Here is a 22,248-nt window from a genome sequence, read left to right as displayed (position 1 = left end):
GGCTGAGCGTCACCCGGCGCTTTCCCGGGCGCTCAATCGGAGGCCCCTAGCCCGCAGTGTGTAGTGTAGTGGTATCACGCGCCTAACACGCAAGCCCCGTTCGACGGGCAACACTACATCGCCCTTTTTATCTCGTTTCCCATAGTGCTTCTCTCGCAGAATGTATTTACATAGAAAAGCACTAAGCCGTTGACGATGGAAAAACAACCAGGCAAATGAGTGAGTATGTGGGTTTCAGATTTTAACTGTGGATGCGGGAGGTTTAGCGCCTCCTTCGATTAAACGCATTTGAAAGAGAAATTGTAAATGGAAAGCAAGGATTTGGGGTCATGTTCCTCTTTGCAAAGAAAGTCGGACAAGGGCCAAAGGTTTTTCAAGAGAGCTTGCCGTGGGTCATCTGGAATGCTGAGTCGGTAAAATGGGTCGAAAGGGAAAATGAATGCCAACTACAATTGTGCTGAGGAAATCAACCACAAGCACGTGGACAGAGCAGCTGCCACTTCCCAAAAGCAGGCCTAACGCAGTCCTGGCCCGCAGCAGCAGTGACGTATAGTGGTTAGTACTCTGCGTTGTGGCCGCAGCAACCCCGGTTCGAATCCGGGTCACGGCAACTTTTTACCCTTGTTTAAACTTGACCCTTTTCTAGCACTCAAACGGAAATTTGAAAACGACTCTACTTCCTCACTTTGAAATGGCGCGCCCTTGCAAAATGAATAGGTAGCTGTAGCTTCCTGTCGGCCATCTCCTCTTTAGCTGGCTTTACGCATTACACTTGAATTGTATGACACAAATTCATTTGGAATCTCCATCTGATCAAGGATTTTGGTATGAAAACCACATGGCTTTGAAAACATTTCACTCTGCTCCCTTGTTGAAGAAATTTGCAAGCTTTACATTTATGGCAGCAAAAGGTTACCCCAAATATTCACACTCATCGCCCCTTCCTCTCCTTCCCTATAAATGGGTGCTAACCAATTCTTTTATGGCTTTGCCTGGGAGAAAACAATTTAAGGGAGAGAAGGGCATTCCTGAGCCAAAAAGCGGTCTGCTAAAAGGTTCCTCCAACGCAGTTCTGATATCTGTCCAACAGATGTACTTGAGGCGCTTCAACGAGTAACAAGCGGTACCGGTCCACTGTCGACCCGTCTACTCTTATTGCTGGACGCTACTTCCAGCGGTCGGCTTGTGTTTTTGGCGTTCCTAACACAACTCATCGTACCGCTGTATGATTGCTAATCAGGGAACGGGATTTCTTCCGGACCTGCTGACACAACATCCAGCTAATTGAAAGGCTTTCTTGCCAAATTCTCCTGCATGGACTCGAGAGCCAGCAGAGTTACTGGTCCTAGCTGCGTCAAAGTCTCTTTCAAGAAAGTCACACCGCGAGCACCCCAGATGGGACTTGAACCCACAATCCCTGGCTTAGGAGGCCAGTGCCTTATCCATTAGGCCACTGGGGCACAGGATGGCCCCTTGGCAAAGTTTCTTTTAGTGCTGTTTGCATTCATAGCAAATCAGTTGCATGGGTTTTGGTGGGCAAAGTTGCACCCTCTTTATTTAACCGAATGCAGACTGGCAAACCTTGAAACGCACAGATATTATTATGGTTTTATAGCCAAAAAGTCATCATGCATTCATACATCCTACATGATGACCGATGAAGCCAAGGACATTTTTGCCCCGGCGTGGCTTTGTTTTCTTGCAAAGGCTTCACCAACGTAAACCTGCAAAAAACCAAAAAAAAGAAAAGAAGAGAAAGTCAAAAACCGATAGGCATGAGCGACGGGGACGTTTCTTGCATGCCGGCAGAAGGCAGCAGGACGCATCCATCAGTTTCACGTGGTGCTGGTGCACTGAAATTCGATGATCAATTATAAATGGAAATCAAATTTCAACGTCCCTTTTAAAGTCGATTGAAAATTAATTTAAAGGCATGTCGAGCCAGGCAGGAGTCGAACCTACACTCTTCTGATCCGTAGTCAGACGCGTTATCCATTGCGCCACTGGCCCCCCATCAGTCTGCGGCTGGAAAACAGATCTCTCGGAAGTTCCTGTGAATCCCAGAGACTCTGCGTACCGCCCGCCAATATGGTAAGGAGAGAGACTTCACGTCCCCGAATTCATCCCTGGAACAAATGAAGGGAGGAGTTGCATTCTGCTCTCAACCTAAGGGATCTTGGGAAATAGCTTGTTGGACTCGTCCTGGGTTCCTTCGATTTGTACGGTGAGGTGTTTTAAATGCCTTCCTAAGACTTGAAGGGCTTTTACAAGTCAGACATCCTTGTTTATAGCTCTGGACCGGTATTACACAGAGCATTAAAAACAATTTCAGAAAATAAACCCGATCATAATCGGCAACATCTGTGGAAAATGTTGCGCAAAAAGTACACAACGTCTTGCGTGCGGGAACAGCACGGGAGTTTCTGTAGTGTAGCGGTTATCACGTTCGCCTCACACGCGAAAGGTCCCCGGTTCGAAACCGGGCAGAAACAAAGCTCCGTTTATACCGCGAGCTGCTTGTTTATCATTCATCAACCCAAAGCCGAAATGGGAGAGACGCGGCACACTTTCCTTTAGAATTGACATTTTGTACGGATATTTGACTATGGAAAGCCCAATGTTTGGGAGTAAGTGCAAAACATTCACGCATCCCAAGAAAACGAATGGCATCCAGGCAAACAAAAAACATTAACCACGCCAAAAGTGGAGAAAGCTCGGCGAAGGCCTCAGCTGCCATATGCAAAAGGGGGCACGTGCACAACGGAGAAGAAGCGCTTTAGAAGAGGAGGGTTACAAAATAGTTACATAGTTAAATCGGGTTGAAAAGAGACAAAGTCAATCAATCAAGTTCAACCCGTCCAAATGAAAACCCCCGCATCCATCCATCCATCCACACACACCCCTCCCTGCTCTCACATCAATTATATTTCCCCATATCTATACTAACTATAGAATTTAGTATCACAATAGCCTTTGATATGACGTCTAGAAAAGAAATGTCTTTGCGTCGTCGTAAAGAATTCTGCGTTGGAGTTGATTGCCGTCAGTTGCATCGAGGAAGCTTGCCGTCGGCCTCCCTGGTGGTCTAGTGGCTAGGATTCGGCGCTCTCACCGCCGCGGCCCGGGTTCGATTCCCGGTCAGGGAAAATGCACTTTTCTGACTGGTGGATTTAACGCTGGGGCTTGAGAAGGTCTTTCCCAAACTACGGGTGGTGCAAGGTCTCAAGTGCTGTACGGAAGAAGGCGCTTGTATTCGTATGGTAAACGTGTCATGACTCGAGAGAAACTGTCTGATCTAAAGCCATGTCATGCCTTTAACCTTTCCAAGAACAATACAAGACTACCATTGTTCACATGGGATGCCGTGAGACAATTTTCTGTGTGAAATGGGATATACAGTATGATTCGAGTGAGTTCAGCTATTCTGTGTTAAAGGCACAAACCAAAGTGGCTTCATTTGTATATCTCGCCGCAAAGAAACCAAAATCAGCAAAGGAGCTTAGGTAACACCATTTAAATAGGACATTGCGCTGCAAAGCCCTCCCCTCTGCTTCCCTTTAGCTCAAAACCACTTGAGCGCTTAGCTGAAGCCAAAAACCACTTCTCGCTACTTACACTTCTAGACCTCTCAGCTCTTTTGACTCGGTGGACCAGCCTCTCCTCCTCCAGTCCCTCTGTTCTCTTGGCCTTTGTGACACCGCCCTTTCCTGCTTTTCCATGACCCTTTTCGGTGTCTCCTAGTGTTCATTAGTGCGGGCCGCTGCTTGGCGGCCTCAGAGCGGTCACCGGCCGGACGGCTTTCCCGGCGACTCAGATCGGAGGCCCCTAGACGAGCCCCGCAGGTGGTTTCTGTAGTGTAGTGGTTATCACGTTCGCCTAACACGCGAAAGGTCCCCGGTTCGAAACCGGGCAGAAACACTAGCGATTCGCCCCCTTTTTATTTCTTCGTTTCCCATAGTGCTTTCTCTCGCAGGAATGTATTTACAAATAAAAAGCATTCTAAGCCAGTTGAACGATTGGAAAAAAACAAAAACCCAGGCAAATGAAGTGAGTATGTGGGTTATCATGAATTTTAACTGTGGATCGGGAGGTTTTAGGTTCGCCTCCTTACGATTAAACTGCATTTTGAAAAGAAGAAATTGTAAATGGGAAAGCCAAAGGCATTATGGGAGTCAGTGTTCCTTCTTTGCAAAGAAAGTCGGACAAGGGCCAAAGGTTTTTCAAGAGAGGCTTGCCGTGGGTCATCTGGAATGCTGAGTCGGTAAAATGGGTCGAAAGGGAAAATGAATGCCAACTACAATTGTGCTGAGGAAATCAACACAAGCAACGTGGACAGAGCAGCCGCCACTCCCAAAGCAGGCCAACGCAGTCCTGGCCCGCAGCATGCCGTGATCGTATAGTGGTTAGTACTCTGCGTTGTGGCCGCAGCAACCCCGGTTCGAATCCGGGTCACGGCAACTTTTTACCCTTGTTTAAACTTGACCCTTTTCTAGCACTCAAACGGAAATTTGAAAACGACTCTACTTCCTCACTTTGAAATGGCGCGCCCTTGCAAAATGAATAGGTAGCTGTAGCTTCCTGTCGGCCATCTCCTCTTTAGCTGGCTTTACGCATTACACTTGAATTGTATGACACAAATTCATTTGGAATCTCCATCTGATCAAGGATTTTGGTATGAAAACCACATGGCTTTGAAAACATTTCACTCTGCTCCCTTGTTGAAGAAATTTGCAAGCTTTACATTTATGGCAGCAAAAGGTTACCCCAAATATTCACACTCATCGCCCCTTCCTCTCCTTCCCTATAAATGGGTGCTAACCAATTCTTTTATGGCTTTGCCTGGGAGAAAACAATTTAAGGGAGAGAAGGGCATTCCTGAGCCAAAAAGCGGTCTGCTAAAAGGTTCCTCCAACGCAGTTCTGATATCTGTCCAACAGATGTACTTGAGGCGCTTCAACGAGTAACAAGCGGTACCGGTCCACTGTCGACCCGTCTACTCTTATTGCTGGACGCTACTTCCAGCGGTCGGCTTGTGTTTTTGGCGTTCCTAACACAACTCATCGTACCGCTGTATGATTGCTAATCAGGGAACGGGATTTCTTCCGGACCTGCTGACACAACATCCAGCTAATTGAAAGGCTTTCTTGCCAAATTCTCCTGCATGGACTCGAGAGCCAGCAGAGTTACTGGTCCTAGCTGCGTCAAAGTCTCTTTCAAGAAAGTCACACCGCGAGCACCCCAGATGGGACTTGAACCCACAATCCCTGGCTTAGGAGGCCAGTGCCTTATCCATTAGGCCACTGGGGCACAGGATGGCCCCTTGGCAAAGTTTCTTTTAGTGCTGTTTGCATTCATAGCAAATCAGTTGCATGGGTTTTGGTGGGCAAAGTTGCACCCTCTTTATTTAACCGAATGCAGACTGGCAAACCTTGAAACGCACAGATATTATTATGGTTTTATAGCCAAAAAGTCATCATGCATTCATACATCCTACATGATGACCGATGAAGCCAAGGACATTTTTGCCCCGGCGTGGCTTTGTTTTCTTGCAAAGGCTTCACCAACGTAAACCTGCAAAAAACCAAAAAAAGAAAAGAAGAGAAAGTCAAAAACCGATAGGCATGAGCGACGGGGACGTTTCTTGCATGCCGGCAGAAGGCAGCAGGACGCATCCATCAGTTTCACGTGGTGCTGGTGCACTGAAATTCGATGATCAATTATAAATGGAAATCAAATTTCAACGTCCCTTTTAAAGTCGATTGAAAATTAATTTAAAGGCATGTCGAGCCAGGCAGGAGTCGAACCTACACTCTTCTGATCCGTAGTCAGACGCGTTATCCATTGCGCCACTGGCCCCCCATCAGTCTGCGGCTGGAAAACAGATCTCTCGGAAGTTCCTGTGAATCCCAGAGACTCTGCGTACCGCCCGCCAATATGGTAAGGAGAGAGACTTCACGTCCCCGAATTCATCCCTGGAACAAATGAAGGGAGGAGTTGCATTCTGCTCTCAACCTAAGGGATCTTGGGAAATAGCTTGTTGGACTCGTCCTGGGTTCCTTCGATTTGTACGGTGAGGTGTTTTAAATGCCTTCCTAAGACTTGAAGGGCTTTTACAAGTCAGACATCCTTGTTTATAGCTCTGGACCGGTATTACACAGAGCATTAAAAACAATTTCAGAAAATAAACCCGATCATAATCGGCAACATCTGTGGAAAATGTTGCGCAAAAAGTACACAACGTCTTGCGTGCGGGAACAGCACGGGAGTTTCTGTAGTGTAGCGGTTATCACGTTCGCCTCACACGCGAAAGGTCCCCGGTTCGAAACCGGGCAGAAACAAAGCTCCGTTTATACCGCGAGCTGCTTGTTTATCATTCATCAACCCAAAGCCGAAATGGGAGAGACGCGGCACACTTTCCTTTAGAATTGACATTTTGTACGGATATTTGACTATGGAAAGCCCAATGTTTGGGAGTAAGTGCAAAACATTCACGCATCCCAAGAAAACGAATGGCATCCAGGCAAACAAAAAACATTAACCACGCCAAAAGTGGAGAAAGCTCGGCGAAGGCCTCAGCTGCCATATGCAAAAGGGGGCACGTGCACAACGGAGAAGAAGCGCTTTAGAAGAGGAGGGTTACAAAATAGTTACATAGTTAAATCGGGTTGAAAAGAGACAAAGTCAATCAATCAAGTTCAACCCGTCCAAATGAAAACCCCCGCATCCATCCATCCATCCACACACACCCCTCCCTGCTCTCACATCAATTATATTTCCCCATATCTATACTAACTATAGAATTTAGTATCACAATAGCCTTTGATATGACGTCTAGAAAAGAAATGTCTTTGCGTCGTCGTAAAGAATTCTGCGTTGGAGTTGATTGCCGTCAGTTGCATCGAGGAAGCTTGCCGTCGGCCTCCCTGGTGGTCTAGTGGCTAGGATTCGGCGCTCTCACCGCCGCGGCCCGGGTTCGATTCCCGGTCAGGGAAAATGCACTTTTCTGACTGGTGGATTTAACGCTGGGGCTTGAGAAGGTCTTTCCCAAACTACGGGTGGTGCAAGGTCTCAAGTGCTGTACGGAAGAAGGCGCTTGTATTCGTATGGTAAACGTGTCATGACTCGAGAGAAAACTGTCTGATCTAAAGCCATGTCATGCCTTTAACCTTTCCAAGAACAATACAAGACTACCATTGTTCACATGGGATGCCGTGAGACAATTTTCTGTGTGAAATGGGATATACAGTATGATTCGAGTGAGTTCAGCTATTCTGTGTTAAAGGCACAAACCAAAGTGGCTTCATTTGTATATCTCGCCGCAAAGAAACCAAAATCAGCAAAGGAGCTTAGGTAACACCATTTAAATAGGACATTGCGCTGCAAAGCCCTCCCCTCTGCTTCCCTTTAGCTCAAAACCACTTGAGCGCTTAGCTGAAGCCAAAAACCACTTCTCGCTACTTACACTTCTAGACCTCTCAGCTCTTTTGACTCGGTGGACCAGCCTCTCCTCCTCCAGTCCCTCTGTTCTCTTGGCCTTTGTGACACCGCCCTTTCCTGCTTTTCCATGACCCTTTTCGGTGTCTCCTAGTGTTCATTAGTGCGGGCCGCTGCTTGGCGGCCTCAGAGCGGTCACCGGCCGGACGGCTTTCCCGGCGACTCAGATCGGAGGCCCCTAGACGAGCCCCGCAGGTGGTTTCTGTAGTGTAGTGGTTATCACGTTCGCCTAACACGCGAAAGGTCCCCGGTTCGAAACCGGGCAGAAACACTAGCGATTCGCCCCCTTTTTATTTCTTCGTTTCCCATAGTGCTTTCTCTCGCAGGAATGTATTTACAAATAAAAAGCATTCTAAGCCAGTTGAACGATTGGAAAAAAACAAAAACCCAGGCAAATGAAGTGAGTATGTGGGTTATCATGAATTTTAACTGTGGATCGGGAGGTTTTAGGTTCGCCTCCTTACGATTAAACTGCATTTTGAAAAGAAGAAATTGTAAATGGGAAAGCCAAAGGCATTATGGGAGTCAGTGTTCCTTCTTTGCAAAGAAAGTCGGACAAGGGCCAAAGGTTTTTCAAGAGAGGCTTGCCGTGGGTCATCTGGAATGCTGAGTCGGTAAAATGGGTCGAAAGGGAAAATGAATGCCAACTACAATTGTGCTGAGGAAATCAACACAAGCAACGTGGACAGAGCAGCCGCCACTCCCAAAGCAGGCCAACGCAGTCCTGGCCCGCAGCATGCCGTGATCGTATAGTGGTTAGTACTCTGCGTTGTGGCCGCAGCAACCCCGGTTCGAATCCGGGTCACGGCAACTTTTTACCCTTGTTTAAACTTGACCCTTTTCTAGCACTCAAACGGAAATTTGAAAACGACTCTACTTCCTCACTTTGAAATGGCGCGCCCTTGCAAAATGAATAGGTAGCTGTAGCTTCCTGTCGGCCATCTCCTCTTTAGCTGGCTTTACGCATTACACTTGAATTGTATGACACAAATTCATTTGGAATCTCCATCTGATCAAGGATTTTGGTATGAAAACCACATGGCTTTGAAAACATTTCACTCTGCTCCCTTGTTGAAGAAATTTGCAAGCTTTACATTTATGGCAGCAAAAGGTTACCCCAAATATTCACACTCATCGCCCCTTCCTCTCCTTCCCTATAAATGGGTGCTAACCAATTCTTTTATGGCTTTGCCTGGGAGAAAACAATTTAAGGGAGAGAAGGGCATTCCTGAGCCAAAAAGCGGTCTGCTAAAAGGTTCCTCCAACGCAGTTCTGATATCTGTCCAACAGATGTACTTGAGGCGCTTCAACGAGTAACAAGCGGTACCGGTCCACTGTCGACCCGTCTACTCTTATTGCTGGACGCTACTTCCAGCGGTCGGCTTGTGTTTTTGGCGTTCCTAACACAACTCATCGTACCGCTGTATGATTGCTAATCAGGGAACGGGATTTCTTCCGGACCTGCTGACACAACATCCAGCTAATTGAAAGGCTTTCTTGCCAAATTCTCCTGCATGGACTCGAGAGCCAGCAGAGTTACTGGTCCTAGCTGCGTCAAAGTCTCTTTCAAGAAAGTCACACCGCGAGCACCCCAGATGGGACTTGAACCCACAATCCCTGGCTTAGGAGGCCAGTGCCTTATCCATTAGGCCACTGGGGCACAGGATGGCCCCTTGGCAAAGTTTCTTTTAGTGCTGTTTGCATTCATAGCAAATCAGTTGCATGGGTTTTGGTGGGCAAAGTTGCACCCTCTTTATTTAACCGAATGCAGACTGGCAAACCTTGAAACGCACAGATATTATTATGGTTTTATAGCCAAAAAGTCATCATGCATTCATACATCCTACATGATGACCGATGAAGCCAAGGACATTTTTGCCCCGGCGTGGCTTTGTTTTCTTGCAAAGGCTTCACCAACGTAAACCTGCAAAAAACCAAAAAAAAGAAAAGAAGAGAAAGTCAAAAACCGATAGGCATGAGCGACGGGGACGTTTCTTGCATGCCGGCAGAAGGCAGCAGGACGCATCCATCAGTTTCACGTGGTGCTGGTGCACTGAAATTCGATGATCAATTATAAATGGAAATCAAATTTCAACGTCCCTTTTAAAGTCGATTGAAAATTAATTTAAAGGCATGTCGAGCCAGGCAGGAGTCGAACCTACACTCTTCTGATCCGTAGTCAGACGCGTTATCCATTGCGCCACTGGCCCCCCATCAGTCTGCGGCTGGAAAACAGATCTCTCGGAAGTTCCTGTGAATCCCAGAGACTCTGCGTACCGCCCGCCAATATGGTAAGGAGAGAGACTTCACGTCCCCGAATTCATCCCTGGAACAAATGAAGGGAGGAGTTGCATTCTGCTCTCAACCTAAGGGATCTTGGGAAATAGCTTGTTGGACTCGTCCTGGGTTCCTTCGATTTGTACGGTGAGGTGTTTTAAATGCCTTCCTAAGACTTGAAGGGCTTTTACAAGTCAGACATCCTTGTTTATAGCTCTGGACCGGTATTACACAGAGCATTAAAAACAATTTCAGAAAATAAACCCGATCATAATCGGCAACATCTGTGGAAAATGTTGCGCAAAAAGTACACAACGTCTTGCGTGCGGGAACAGCACGGGAGTTTCTGTAGTGTAGCGGTTATCACGTTCGCCTCACACGCGAAAGGTCCCCGGTTCGAAACCGGGCAGAAACAAAGCTCCGTTTATACCGCGAGCTGCTTGTTTATCATTCATCAACCCAAAGCCGAAATGGGAGAGACGCGGCACACTTTCCTTTAGAATTGACATTTTGTACGGATATTTGACTATGGAAAGCCCAATGTTTGGGAGTAAGTGCAAAACATTCACGCATCCCAAGAAAACGAATGGCATCCAGGCAAACAAAAAACATTAACCACGCCAAAAGTGGAGAAAGCTCGGCGAAGGCCTCAGCTGCCATATGCAAAAGGGGGCACGTGCACAACGGAGAAGAAGCGCTTTAGAAGAGGAGGGTTACAAAATAGTTACATAGTTAAATCGGGTTGAAAAGAGACAAAGTCAATCAATCAAGTTCAACCCGTCCAAATGAAAACCCCCGCATCCATCCATCCATCCACACACACCCCTCCCTGCTCTCACATCAATTATATTTCCCCATATCTATACTAACTATAGAATTTAGTATCACAATAGCCTTTGATATGACGTCTAGAAAAGAAATGTCTTTGCGTCGTCGTAAAGAATTCTGCGTTGGAGTTGATTGCCGTCAGTTGCATCGAGGAAGCTTGCCGTCGGCCTCCCTGGTGGTCTAGTGGCTAGGATTCGGCGCTCTCACCGCCGCGGCCCGGGTTCGATTCCCGGTCAGGGAAAATGCACTTTTCTGACTGGTGGATTTAACGCTGGGGCTTGAGAAGGTCTTTCCCAAACTACGGGTGGTGCAAGGTCTCAAGTGCTGTACGGAAGAAGGCGCTTGTATTCGTATGGTAAACGTGTCATGACTCGAGAGAAACTGTCTGATCTAAAGCCATGTCATGCCTTTAACCTTTCCAAGAACAATACAAGACTACCATTGTTCACATGGGATGCCGTGAGACAATTTTCTGTGTGAAATGGGATATACAGTATGATTCGAGTGAGTTCAGCTATTCTGTGTTAAAGGCACAAACCAAAGTGGCTTCATTTGTATATCTCGCCGCAAAGAAACCAAAATCAGCAAAGGAGCTTAGGTAACACCATTTAAATAGGACATTGCGCTGCAAAGCCCTCCCCTCTGCTTCCCTTTAGCTCAAAACCACTTGAGCGCTTAGCTGAAGCCAAAAACCACTTCTCGCTACTTACACTTCTAGACCTCTCAGCTCTTTTGACTCGGTGGACCAGCCTCTCCTCCTCCAGTCCCTCTGTTCTCTTGGCCTTTGTGACACCGCCCTTTCCTGCTTTTCCATGACCCTTTTCGGTGTCTCCTAGTGTTCATTAGTGCGGGCCGCTGCTTGGCGGCCTCAGAGCGGTCACCGGCCGGACGGCTTTCCCGGCGACTCAGATCGGAGGCCCCTAGACGAGCCCCGCAGGTGGTTTCTGTAGTGTAGTGGTTATCACGTTCGCCTAACACGCGAAAGGTCCCCGGTTCGAAACCGGGCAGAAACACTAGCGATTCGCCCCCTTTTTATTTCTTCGTTTCCCATAGTGCTTTCTCTCGCAGGAATGTATTTACAAATAAAAAGCATTCTAAGCCAGTTGAACGATTGGAAAAAAACAAAAACCCAGGCAAATGAAGTGAGTATGTGGGTTATCATGAATTTTAACTGTGGATCGGGAGGTTTTAGGTTCGCCTCCTTACGATTAAACTGCATTTTGAAAAGAAGAAATTGTAAATGGGAAAGCCAAAGGCATTATGGGAGTCAGTGTTCCTTCTTTGCAAAGAAAGTCGGACAAGGGCCAAAGGTTTTTCAAGAGAGGCTTGCCGTGGGTCATCTGGAATGCTGAGTCGGTAAAATGGGTCGAAAGGGAAAATGAATGCCAACTACAATTGTGCTGAGGAAATCAACACAAGCAACGTGGACAGAGCAGCCGCCACTCCCAAAGCAGGCCAACGCAGTCCTGGCCCGCAGCATGCCGTGATCGTATAGTGGTTAGTACTCTGCGTTGTGGCCGCAGCAACCCCGGTTCGAATCCGGGTCACGGCAACTTTTTACCCTTGTTTAAACTTGACCCTTTTCTAGCACTCAAACGGAAATTTGAAAACGACTCTACTTCCTCACTTTGAAATGGCGCGCCCTTGCAAAATGAATAGGTAGCTGTAGCTTCCTGTCGGCCATCTCCTCTTTAGCTGGCTTTACGCATTACACTTGAATTGTATGACACAAATTCATTTGGAATCTCCATCTGATCAAGGATTTTGGTATGAAAACCACATGGCTTTGAAAACATTTCACTCTGCTCCCTTGTTGAAGAAATTTGCAAGCTTTACATTTATGGCAGCAAAAGGTTACCCCAAATATTCACACTCATCGCCCCTTCCTCTCCTTCCCTATAAATGGGTGCTAACCAATTCTTTTATGGCTTTGCCTGGGAGAAAACAATTTAAGGGAGAGAAGGGCATTCCTGAGCCAAAAAGCGGTCTGCTAAAAGGTTCCTCCAACGCAGTTCTGATATCTGTCCAACAGATGTACTTGAGGCGCTTCAACGAGTAACAAGCGGTACCGGTCCACTGTCGACCCGTCTACTCTTATTGCTGGACGCTACTTCCAGCGGTCGGCTTGTGTTTTTGGCGTTCCTAACACAACTCATCGTACCGCTGTATGATTGCTAATCAGGGAACGGGATTTCTTCCGGACCTGCTGACACAACATCCAGCTAATTGAAAGGCTTTCTTGCCAAATTCTCCTGCATGGACTCGAGAGCCAGCAGAGTTACTGGTCCTAGCTGCGTCAAAGTCTCTTTCAAGAAAGTCACACCGCGAGCACCCCAGATGGGACTTGAACCCACAATCCCTGGCTTAGGAGGCCAGTGCCTTATCCATTAGGCCACTGGGGCACAGGATGGCCCCTTGGCAAAGTTTCTTTTAGTGCTGTTTGCATTCATAGCAAATCAGTTGCATGGGTTTTGGTGGGCAAAGTTGCACCCTCTTTATTTAACCGAATGCAGACTGGCAAACCTTGAAACGCACAGATATTATTATGGTTTTATAGCCAAAAAGTCATCATGCATTCATACATCCTACATGATGACCGATGAAGCCAAGGACATTTTTGCCCCGGCGTGGCTTTGTTTTCTTGCAAAGGCTTCACCAACGTAAACCTGCAAAAAACCAAAAAAAGAAAAGAAGAGAAAGTCAAAAACCGATAGGCATGAGCGACGGGGACGTTTCTTGCATGCCGGCAGAAGGCAGCAGGACGCATCCATCAGTTTCACGTGGTGCTGGTGCACTGAAATTCGATGATCAATTATAAATGGAAATCAAATTTCAACGTCCCTTTTAAAGTCGATTGAAAATTAATTTAAAGGCATGTCGAGCCAGGCAGGAGTCGAACCTACACTCTTCTGATCCGTAGTCAGACGCGTTATCCATTGCGCCACTGGCCCCCCATCAGTCTGCGGCTGGAAAACAGATCTCTCGGAAGTTCCTGTGAATCCCAGAGACTCTGCGTACCGCCCGCCAATATGGTAAGGAGAGAGACTTCACGTCCCCGAATTCATCCCTGGAACAAATGAAGGGAGGAGTTGCATTCTGCTCTCAACCTAAGGGATCTTGGGAAATAGCTTGTTGGACTCGTCCTGGGTTCCTTCGATTTGTACGGTGAGGTGTTTTAAATGCCTTCCTAAGACTTGAAGGGCTTTTACAAGTCAGACATCCTTGTTTATAGCTCTGGACCGGTATTACACAGAGCATTAAAAACAATTTCAGAAAATAAACCCGATCATAATCGGCAACATCTGTGGAAAATGTTGCGCAAAAAGTACACAACGTCTTGCGTGCGGGAACAGCACGGGAGTTTCTGTAGTGTAGCGGTTATCACGTTCGCCTCACACGCGAAAGGTCCCCGGTTCGAAACCGGGCAGAAACAAAGCTCCGTTTATACCGCGAGCTGCTTGTTTATCATTCATCAACCCAAAGCCGAAATGGGAGAGACGCGGCACACTTTCCTTTAGAATTGACATTTTGTACGGATATTTGACTATGGAAAGCCCAATGTTTGGGAGTAAGTGCAAAACATTCACGCATCCCAAGAAAACGAATGGCATCCAGGCAAACAAAAAACATTAACCACGCCAAAAGTGGAGAAAGCTCGGCGAAGGCCTCAGCTGCCATATGCAAAAGGGGGCACGTGCACAACGGAGAAGAAGCGCTTTAGAAGAGGAGGGTTACAAAATAGTTACATAGTTAAATCGGGTTGAAAAGAGACAAAGTCAATCAATCAAGTTCAACCCGTCCAAATGAAAACCCCCGCATCCATCCATCCATCCACACACACCCCTCCCTGCTCTCACATCAATTATATTTCCCCATATCTATACTAACTATAGAATTTAGTATCACAATAGCCTTTGATATGACGTCTAGAAAAGAAATGTCTTTGCGTCGTCGTAAAGAATTCTGCGTTGGAGTTGATTGCCGTCAGTTGCATCGAGGAAGCTTGCCGTCGGCCTCCCTGGTGGTCTAGTGGCTAGGATTCGGCGCTCTCACCGCCGCGGCCCGGGTTCGATTCCCGGTCAGGGAAAATGCACTTTTCTGACTGGTGGATTTAACGCTGGGGCTTGAGAAGGTCTTTCCCAAACTACGGGTGGTGCAAGGTCTCAAGTGCTGTACGGAAGATGGCGCTTGTATTCGTATGGTAAACGTGTCATGACTCGAGAGAAACTGTCTGATCTAAAGCCATGTCATGCCTTTAACCTTTCCAAGAACAATACAAGACTACCATTGTTCACATGGGATGCCGTGAGACAATTTTCTGTGTGAAATGGGATATACAGTATGATTCGAGTGAGTTCAGCTATTCTGTGTTAAAGGCACAAACCAAAGTGGCTTCATTTGTATATCTCGCCGCAAAGAAACCAAAATCAGCAAAGGAGCTTAGGTAACACCATTTAAATAGGACATTGCGCTGCAAAGCCCTCCCCTCTGCTTCCCTTTAGCTCAAAACCACTTGAGCGCTTAGCTGAAGCCAAAAACCACTTCTCGCTACTTACACTTCTAGACCTCTCAGCTCTTTTGACTCGGTGGAACCAGCCTCTCCTCCTCCAGTCCCTCTGTTCTCTTGGCCTTTGTGACACCGCCCTTTCCTGCTTTTCCATGACCCTTTTCGGTGTCTCCTAGTGTTCATTAGTGCGGGCCGCTGCTTGGCGGCCTCAGAGCGGTCACCGGCCGGACGGCTTTCCCGGCGACTCAGATCGGAGGCCCCTAGACGAGCCCCGCAGGTGGTTTCTGTAGTGTAGTGGTTATCACGTTCGCCTAACACGCGAAAGGTCCCCGGTTCGAAACCGGGCAGAAACACTAGCGATTCGCCCCCTTTTTATTTCTTCGTTTCCCATAGTGCTTTCTCTCGCAGGAATGTATTTACAAATAAAAGCATTCTAAGCCAGTTGAACGATTGGAAAAAAACAAAAACCCAGGCAAATGAAGTGAGTATGTGGGTTATCATGAATTTTAACTGTGGATCGGGAGGTTTTAGGTTCGCCTCCTTACGATTAAACTGCATTTTGAAAAGAAGAAATTGTAAATGGGAAAGCCAAAGGCATTATGGGAGTCAGTGTTCCTTCTTTGGCAAAGAAAGTCGGACAAGGGCCAAAGGTTTTTCAAGAGAGGCTTGCCGTGGGTCATCTGGAATGCTGAGTCGGTAAAATGGGTCGAAAGGGAAAATGAATGCCAACTACAATTGTGCTGAGGAAATCAACACAAGCAACGTGGACAGAGCAGCCGCCACTCCCAAAGCAGGCCAACGCAGTCCTGGCCCGCAGCATGCCGTGATCGTATAGTGGTTAGTACTCTGCGTTGTGGCCGCAGCAACCCCGGTTCGAATCCGGGTCACGGCAACTTTTTACCCTTGTTTAAACTTGACCCTTTTCTAGCACTCAAACGGAAATTTGAAAACGACTCTACTTCCTCCTCACTTTGAAATGGCGCGCCCTTGCAAAATGAATAGGTAGCTGTAGCTTCCTGTCGGCCATCTCCTCTTTAGTTGGCTTTACGCATTACACTTGAATTGTATGACACAAATTCATTTGGAATCTCCATCTGATCAAGGATTTGGTATGAAAACCACATGGCTTTGAAAACATTTCACTCTGCTCCCTTGTGAAGAAATTTGCAAGCTTTACATTTATGGCAGCAAAAGGTTACCCCAAATATTCACACTCATCGCCCCTTCCTCTCCTTCCCTATAAATGGGTGCTAACCAATTCTTTTATGGCTTTGCCTGGGAGAAAACCAATTTAAGTGAGAGAAGGCATTCCTGAGCCAAAAACGGTCTGCTGAAAGGTTTCCTCAACGCAGTTCTGATATCTGTCCAACAGATTGTACTTGAGGCGCTTCAACGAGTAACAAGCGGTACCCGGTTCTGTCCACTGTCGACCCGTCTACTCTTATTGCTGGACGCTACTTCCAGCGTCGGCTTGTGTTTTTGGCGTTCCTAACAAAACTCATCGTACCGCTGTATGATTGCTAATCAGGGAATGGTTTTCTTCCGGACCTGCTGACACAACATCCAGCTAATTGAAAGGCTTTCTGCCAAATTCTCCTGCATGGACCTGAGAGCCAGCAGAGTTACTGGTCCTAGCTGCGTCAAAGTCTCTTTCAAGAAAGTCACACCGCGAGCACCCCAGATGGACTTGAACCCACAATCCCTGGCTTAGGAGGCCAGTGCCTTATCCATTAGGCCACTGGGGCACAGGATGGTCCCTTGGCAAAGTTTCTTTTAGTGCTGTTTGCATTCATAGCAAATCAGTTGCATGGGTTTTGGTGGGCAAAGTTGCACCCTCTTTATTTAACCGAATGCAGACTGGCAAACCTTGAAACGCACAGATATATTATGGTTTTATAGCCAAAAAGTCATCATGCATTCATACATCCTACGTGATGACCGATGAAGCCAAGGACATTTTTTGCCCCGGTGTGGCTTTGTTTTCTTTCAAAGGCTTCACCAACGTAAACCTGCAAAAAAAACAAAAAAAAGAAAAAGAAGAGAAAGGCAAAAAACCGACGTTTCTTGCATGCCGGCAGAAGGCAGCAGGACGCATCCATCAGTTTCACGTGGTGCTGGTGCACTGAAATTCGATGATGAATTTTAAATGGAAATCAAATTTCAACGTCCCTTTTAAAGTCGATTGAAAATTAATTTAAGGCATGTCGAGCCAGGCAGGAGTCGAACCTACACTCTTCTGATCCGTAGTCAGACGCGTTATCCATTGCGCCACTGGCCCCCATAAATCTGCGGTTGGAAAACAGATCTCTCGGAAGTTCCTGTGAATCCAGAGACTCTGCGTACTGCCGCCCAATATGGTAAGGGAGAGAGACTTCATCGCTCCCGAATTCACCCTGGAACAAATGAAGGGAGGAGTTGCATTCTGTTCTCAACCTAAGGGTTCTTGGGAAATAGCTTGTTGGACTCGTCCTGGGTTCCTTCGATTTGTACGGTGAGTGTTTTAAATGCCTTCCTAAGACTTGAAGGGCTTTTACAAGTCAGACATCCTTGTTTATAGCTCTGGACCGTATTACACAGAGCATTATAAAAATTTCAAAAATAAACCCGATCATAATCGGCAACATCTGTTGGAAAATGTTGCGCAAAAAGTTACACAACGTCTTGCGTGCGGGGACAGCACGGGAGTTTCTGTAGTGTAGCGGTTATCACGTTCGCCTCACATTGCGAAAGGTCCCGGTTCGAAACCGGGCAGAAACAAAGCTCCGTTTATACCGCGAGCTGCTTGTTTATCATTCATCAACCCAAAGCGGAAATGGGAGAGACGCGGCACACTTTCCTTTAGAATGACATTTTGTATGGATATTTGACTTAGGAAAGCCCAATTTTTGGAGTAAGTGCAAAACATTCACGCATCCCAAGAAAACGAATGGCATCCAGGCAAACAAAAAACATTAACCACGCCAAAAGTGGAGAAAAGCTCGGCGAAGGCCTCAGCTGCCATATGCAAAAGGGGGCACGTGCACAACGGAGAAGAAGCGCTTTAAGAGAGGAGGGTTACAAAATAGTTACATAGTTAAATCGGGTTGAAAAGAGACAAAGTCAATCAATCAAGTTCAACCCGTCAAATGAAAAACCCCCGCATCATCCATCCATCCACACACACCCCTCCCTGCTCTCACATCAATTATATTTCCCCATATCTATACTAACTATAGAATTTAGTATCACAATAGCCTTTGATATGACGTCTAGAAAAGAAATGTGTTTGCGTCGTCGTAAACAATTCTGCGTTGGAGTTGATGCCGTCAGTTGCATCGAGGAAGCTTGCCGTCGGCCTCCCTGGTGTTCTAGTGGCTAGGATTCGGCGCTCTCACTGCCGCGGGCCCGGGTTCGATTCCCGGTCAGAGAAAATGCACACTTTTCTGACTGGTGGATTTAACGCGGGCTTGAGAAGGTCTTTCCCAAACTACGGGTGGTGCAAGGTCTCAAGTGCTGTACGGAAGAAGGCGCTTGTATTCGTATGGTAAACGTGTCATGACTCGAGAGAACTGTCTGATCTAAAGCCATGTCATGCCTTTAACCTTTCCAAGAACAATACAAGACTACCATGTTGGGGGGCGGAGCCAACGCTCGATGCGGCGAAGCAATCTAAAGAGCTCCGTGCAGGGGACTTTAACAAACGCAGGTTAAGCGCTATTTGCTGCCATTCACAGCTAGTGAACCATCGATACCTGTCTGCTGACCATGGGGAAGCTCCGCGAAGAAACCTTCCCCACAAAAAATGACGCGCGTTTTACCCCAAATCGGGTGCGCAGCAAGAAGCAGGCCTGTCTTCCCAAGATGGCGGCGGCTGTGGGGAAAGCAGCCCCACGCGCACAGATGACGAGGCAAGTACAATGGTACATCCGCAGGCGAGCGCTAGTTCCCCACAAGCCATTACGCTTCCCATTCTTAAAGGTCTCCTTACCACACTCCGCACTGACCTCCAGGCAGACTTGAGAGGGGCGATCGCAGAGCTCCACAGGGAGGTCCAGCAGATAGGTGACCGCACTAACCATCTAGAAAATAAAATGGCGGAAGCTAGTGAGCTCGCATAATGACCTTATTGACTCAAATACAGCTTTAGAGTCAGAGCTGCAAACAGATAAGTGACAAAATGGCAGATATAAGAGGACAGAAATAGGAGGAATAATCTCAGGCTGAGAGGGATATCTGAGCAAGTAAAAAAGGAGGAACTACATCAGTATCTTCATGACATGCTCCAAGAATCTTCCCGGAGGAAAACAGTGATCTCCTCCTTATTGACAGAGCCCATAGACTGCCAAAAAACAGAAATGCCCCTCCCCACCACTCCCAGGGAGGTGATACTGAGGATGCATTTCTTCCATATTAAAGAACTTACGTTAAAGGCATTCCGGGACAAGCAAGCAATTCCCGAAAAATATTCCATGCTACAATGCTATCCTGACCTCTCGGCACATACTATGAAGAAGCGCAAGGAATTCCATATCACAACGACAGCCCTGAGAGAAGCAGGAATCTCATACAGGTGGCTGTTCCCAGTCAAACTGAGAGTTATGTACAAGGACACTCCTTACGTCCTGCATACACCACAACAGGGGTACAGCTGCTGAAACAATGGCAACTATTGCCCCAACAGACTTGCCACAACAAACAGCTCCTAAACCAGCCAAAATACCGCAGGAGTGGTTGGTGAACAAGCCCAGCCACCGCAGGACCACCGACAGGCACAGGCTTCAAGCCGACTATGACATGGAAATAACCGAAAATACCTGAAAATACAACTGCAAGTCTCACCCAGTGAGTCTGTTCAACGGACAACCTCAACCTCTAAACCTGATTATACCACCACCAAGTACTAATCACCCCCCCTGGCCGACTACTCTTATGACAGTACTACCCCCCACACATGGCTTTTATTTGTGGAGATACCCAATGCTATCAAATGTACCACCCTACTAGCCAGAAAGAACTTTCTCGCACAGAGTAAAGCCACCCTAGGCAATGCTACGGGTTGCATTGCTGTAAATATGTTGATATGTTCCAATGTTTTGAATTGGATGTTTATAACTCTATCTTTCCTCTCTATTTTTCACACCTCTGCTTTCCCCACCACCCTTTCCCCCTCTCTCTAACAGGGTACCAATTGCTGCTGCTTTGTCTACTCCGATGCACTGCAAGGGCAACAGCAACAGATCAACGAGGGAAGACTGCCCTGCTACTGCAACAACTAACCTCTACCGGATCACGAACTGTGAGTAATACAAGACAGCACCACACCCCCTGTAATTCACAATGGCAGTCTCAATAACAACTGTGAATGTTAATGGGCTTAATAGCCCAAACAAAAGGTCGCAACTACTGACTTGGGCCAAACAAGAGAGAATTACAATCCTCTGCCTGCAGGAAACACATCTCAAAGCAGGGCAACCCACTAATCTTGACTGCAAACAGTACCCACTCCAAATATTTGCGAGCGTAACACTAAAAAAAGGGGTGTCGCTATCTGGTTCCACTCCACAATTTCCCCTCGAATTATAAAACAACAAACTGATCCACAGGGCAGATACGCTATAGCTGTATTGGAAATGCAGGACATACTCACACCATTGCCTCAGTTTATGCACCAACGACTAAGCAATTCTATTTTCATCGCACCTTTTTTAGAACTTTAAACAAAATCAAACAAGGTACCGTTATCGTTGCGGGGAGACTTTAATGTACCGCTGTCGCAAGACTGGGACACCAAAGCAGGGAAATCCAAAAACCTAGACAGAGACCTCACCCACGCAACCAATCTGAAAAACCTTCTAACTTATCACAACCTCTTTGATGCCTGGAGAGCTTATCACCCCGCGGAAAGAGATTTCACCCATTATTCCCATGCCATGAAAAATACTCCAGAATAGACTATATATTTACGGATAAAGACTCTCTAACTCGTAAGGCAGGCGCAGATTGGAGATAACATGGTCTGACCATGCCACAGTCACCATTAAGTGCAAAATGAATGACACTGCTTTACCCCCTACACACTGGAGGCTTAACGAATCTTTGCTCCTAACACTGAAGTGCTTCGCCAGTGTACCCAAACACTGCAGGAATACTTCGCTCTCAATACCAGTGATGACATCTCAGAAACCACTCTTTGGTGTGCGCACAAATCAGTAATTCGGGGATGCCTAATACATATGGATCCAGGATCAAAAGACTAAGGGAAAACAATAGACTAGAATTGCTCCAACAGCTGCTAGACTTAGAAACAAGAAACAAATTGCAACCCACTAGGCAATAATGACTAAAACAATTCAGAGAAACTAGAAATAAACTGCCGAACTGGACCTCATTAAACTTAATTATCACATGCAACGACTAAACTCTCCCACTACACGAAAGGCAACAAAGCATCTAAGCTGCTAGCTAACACCCTAAAACGGAAACAACAGACCCAAACTATAGACCACATATTGGATAAAGACAACAATAAAATAAACTAACCCTAAAGATATCGCAGATAAATTTGCAGAATTTCTATGCATCCCTGTACAATCTAGCGCGGGACAAAGACCCCCACAACCTTCTCAGCAAAGTATCACTGCATTCTTAACAACAGCTAGACTCCCACAAATAACGCCAGAAACAATTACTCTTACTAAACTCACCTATCCGTGCACAAGAAATAACAGGAGGCTATAAAACAAACCCCACTGGGAAAAAGCACCGGGTCCAGACGGACTCACAACTGCTTACGACAAACAGTTCCAGGCAATACTGCGTCCTCAGCTAACCCAACTGTTCAACCATATTCACAGTCAAGGCACACTGCCGAAAGAAGAAATGCTGGCGGCTACCATATCTACCATTCCCAAGCCAGGCAAACTACGGATCAATGTGCCAACTTCCGACCGATCTCACTACTTAATGGCGACACAAAGTTATATGCGAAGGTGTAGCAAATCGGCCTAAAAGTCATACTACCACATATAATCCACAATGATCAGTCGGTTTCACATTAGAGACGCCAAGGTACAGAACACACTAGGAAAATCCTATCCCTCATAGAAAAAGTCACTCTCCAAAAAACGCCAACCTTGCTATTACATTAGATGCAGAAAAGGCAT

The 22,248-nt window shown here is 46.7% G+C and overlaps 1 protein-coding gene and 26 non-coding genes across 27 annotated transcripts in view; 18 read left to right on the top strand and 9 right to left on the bottom strand.

Annotated features, from left to right (window-relative positions):
* LOC121393935 (vomeronasal type-2 receptor 26-like) overlaps window positions 1-22,248 on the top strand; it is a 263,348-nt gene that overhangs the window by 165,188 nt on the left and 75,912 nt on the right. The window lies entirely within an intron of this gene.
* trnar-ccu lies at window positions 1,388-1,460 on the bottom strand. The gene has a single exon. It is a non-coding gene; the product is annotated as a tRNA-Arg (tRNA).
* Window positions 1,938-2,010, bottom strand: trnar-acg. The gene has a single exon. It is a non-coding gene; the product is annotated as a tRNA-Arg (tRNA).
* trnav-cac lies at window positions 2,420-2,492 on the top strand. Its single transcript has one exon. It is a non-coding gene; the product is annotated as a tRNA-Val (tRNA).
* On the top strand, window positions 3,075-3,146 carry trnae-cuc. Its single transcript has one exon. It is a non-coding gene; the product is annotated as a tRNA-Glu (tRNA).
* trnav-aac lies at window positions 3,846-3,918 on the top strand. The gene has a single exon. It is a non-coding gene; the product is annotated as a tRNA-Val (tRNA).
* trnah-gug lies at window positions 4,386-4,457 on the top strand. The gene has a single exon. It is a non-coding gene; the product is annotated as a tRNA-His (tRNA).
* Window positions 5,235-5,307, bottom strand: trnar-ccu. Its single transcript has one exon. It is a non-coding gene; the product is annotated as a tRNA-Arg (tRNA).
* On the bottom strand, window positions 5,784-5,856 carry trnar-acg. The gene has a single exon. It is a non-coding gene; the product is annotated as a tRNA-Arg (tRNA).
* Window positions 6,266-6,338, top strand: trnav-cac. Its single transcript has one exon. It is a non-coding gene; the product is annotated as a tRNA-Val (tRNA).
* trnae-cuc lies at window positions 6,921-6,992 on the top strand. Its single transcript has one exon. It is a non-coding gene; the product is annotated as a tRNA-Glu (tRNA).
* trnav-aac lies at window positions 7,693-7,765 on the top strand. The gene has a single exon. It is a non-coding gene; the product is annotated as a tRNA-Val (tRNA).
* trnah-gug lies at window positions 8,233-8,304 on the top strand. Its single transcript has one exon. It is a non-coding gene; the product is annotated as a tRNA-His (tRNA).
* On the bottom strand, window positions 9,082-9,154 carry trnar-ccu. The gene has a single exon. It is a non-coding gene; the product is annotated as a tRNA-Arg (tRNA).
* Window positions 9,632-9,704, bottom strand: trnar-acg. The gene has a single exon. It is a non-coding gene; the product is annotated as a tRNA-Arg (tRNA).
* Window positions 10,114-10,186, top strand: trnav-cac. The gene has a single exon. It is a non-coding gene; the product is annotated as a tRNA-Val (tRNA).
* On the top strand, window positions 10,769-10,840 carry trnae-cuc. Its single transcript has one exon. It is a non-coding gene; the product is annotated as a tRNA-Glu (tRNA).
* trnav-aac lies at window positions 11,540-11,612 on the top strand. Its single transcript has one exon. It is a non-coding gene; the product is annotated as a tRNA-Val (tRNA).
* On the top strand, window positions 12,080-12,151 carry trnah-gug. The gene has a single exon. It is a non-coding gene; the product is annotated as a tRNA-His (tRNA).
* On the bottom strand, window positions 12,929-13,001 carry trnar-ccu. The gene has a single exon. It is a non-coding gene; the product is annotated as a tRNA-Arg (tRNA).
* trnar-acg lies at window positions 13,478-13,550 on the bottom strand. Its single transcript has one exon. It is a non-coding gene; the product is annotated as a tRNA-Arg (tRNA).
* Window positions 13,960-14,032, top strand: trnav-cac. Its single transcript has one exon. It is a non-coding gene; the product is annotated as a tRNA-Val (tRNA).
* On the top strand, window positions 14,615-14,686 carry trnae-cuc. Its single transcript has one exon. It is a non-coding gene; the product is annotated as a tRNA-Glu (tRNA).
* Window positions 15,387-15,459, top strand: trnav-aac. The gene has a single exon. It is a non-coding gene; the product is annotated as a tRNA-Val (tRNA).
* trnah-gug lies at window positions 15,927-15,998 on the top strand. The gene has a single exon. It is a non-coding gene; the product is annotated as a tRNA-His (tRNA).
* trnar-acg lies at window positions 17,312-17,384 on the bottom strand. The gene has a single exon. It is a non-coding gene; the product is annotated as a tRNA-Arg (tRNA).
* trnav-cac lies at window positions 17,791-17,863 on the top strand. Its single transcript has one exon. It is a non-coding gene; the product is annotated as a tRNA-Val (tRNA).

This window comes from Xenopus laevis, chromosome 1L (assembly GCF_017654675.1).
Source record: "Xenopus laevis strain J_2021 chromosome 1L, Xenopus_laevis_v10.1, whole genome shotgun sequence".
NCBI classification, from domain to species: domain Eukaryota; kingdom Metazoa; phylum Chordata; class Amphibia; order Anura; family Pipidae; genus Xenopus; species Xenopus laevis.
This window is presented reverse-complemented; position numbering and strand designations above follow the sequence as displayed.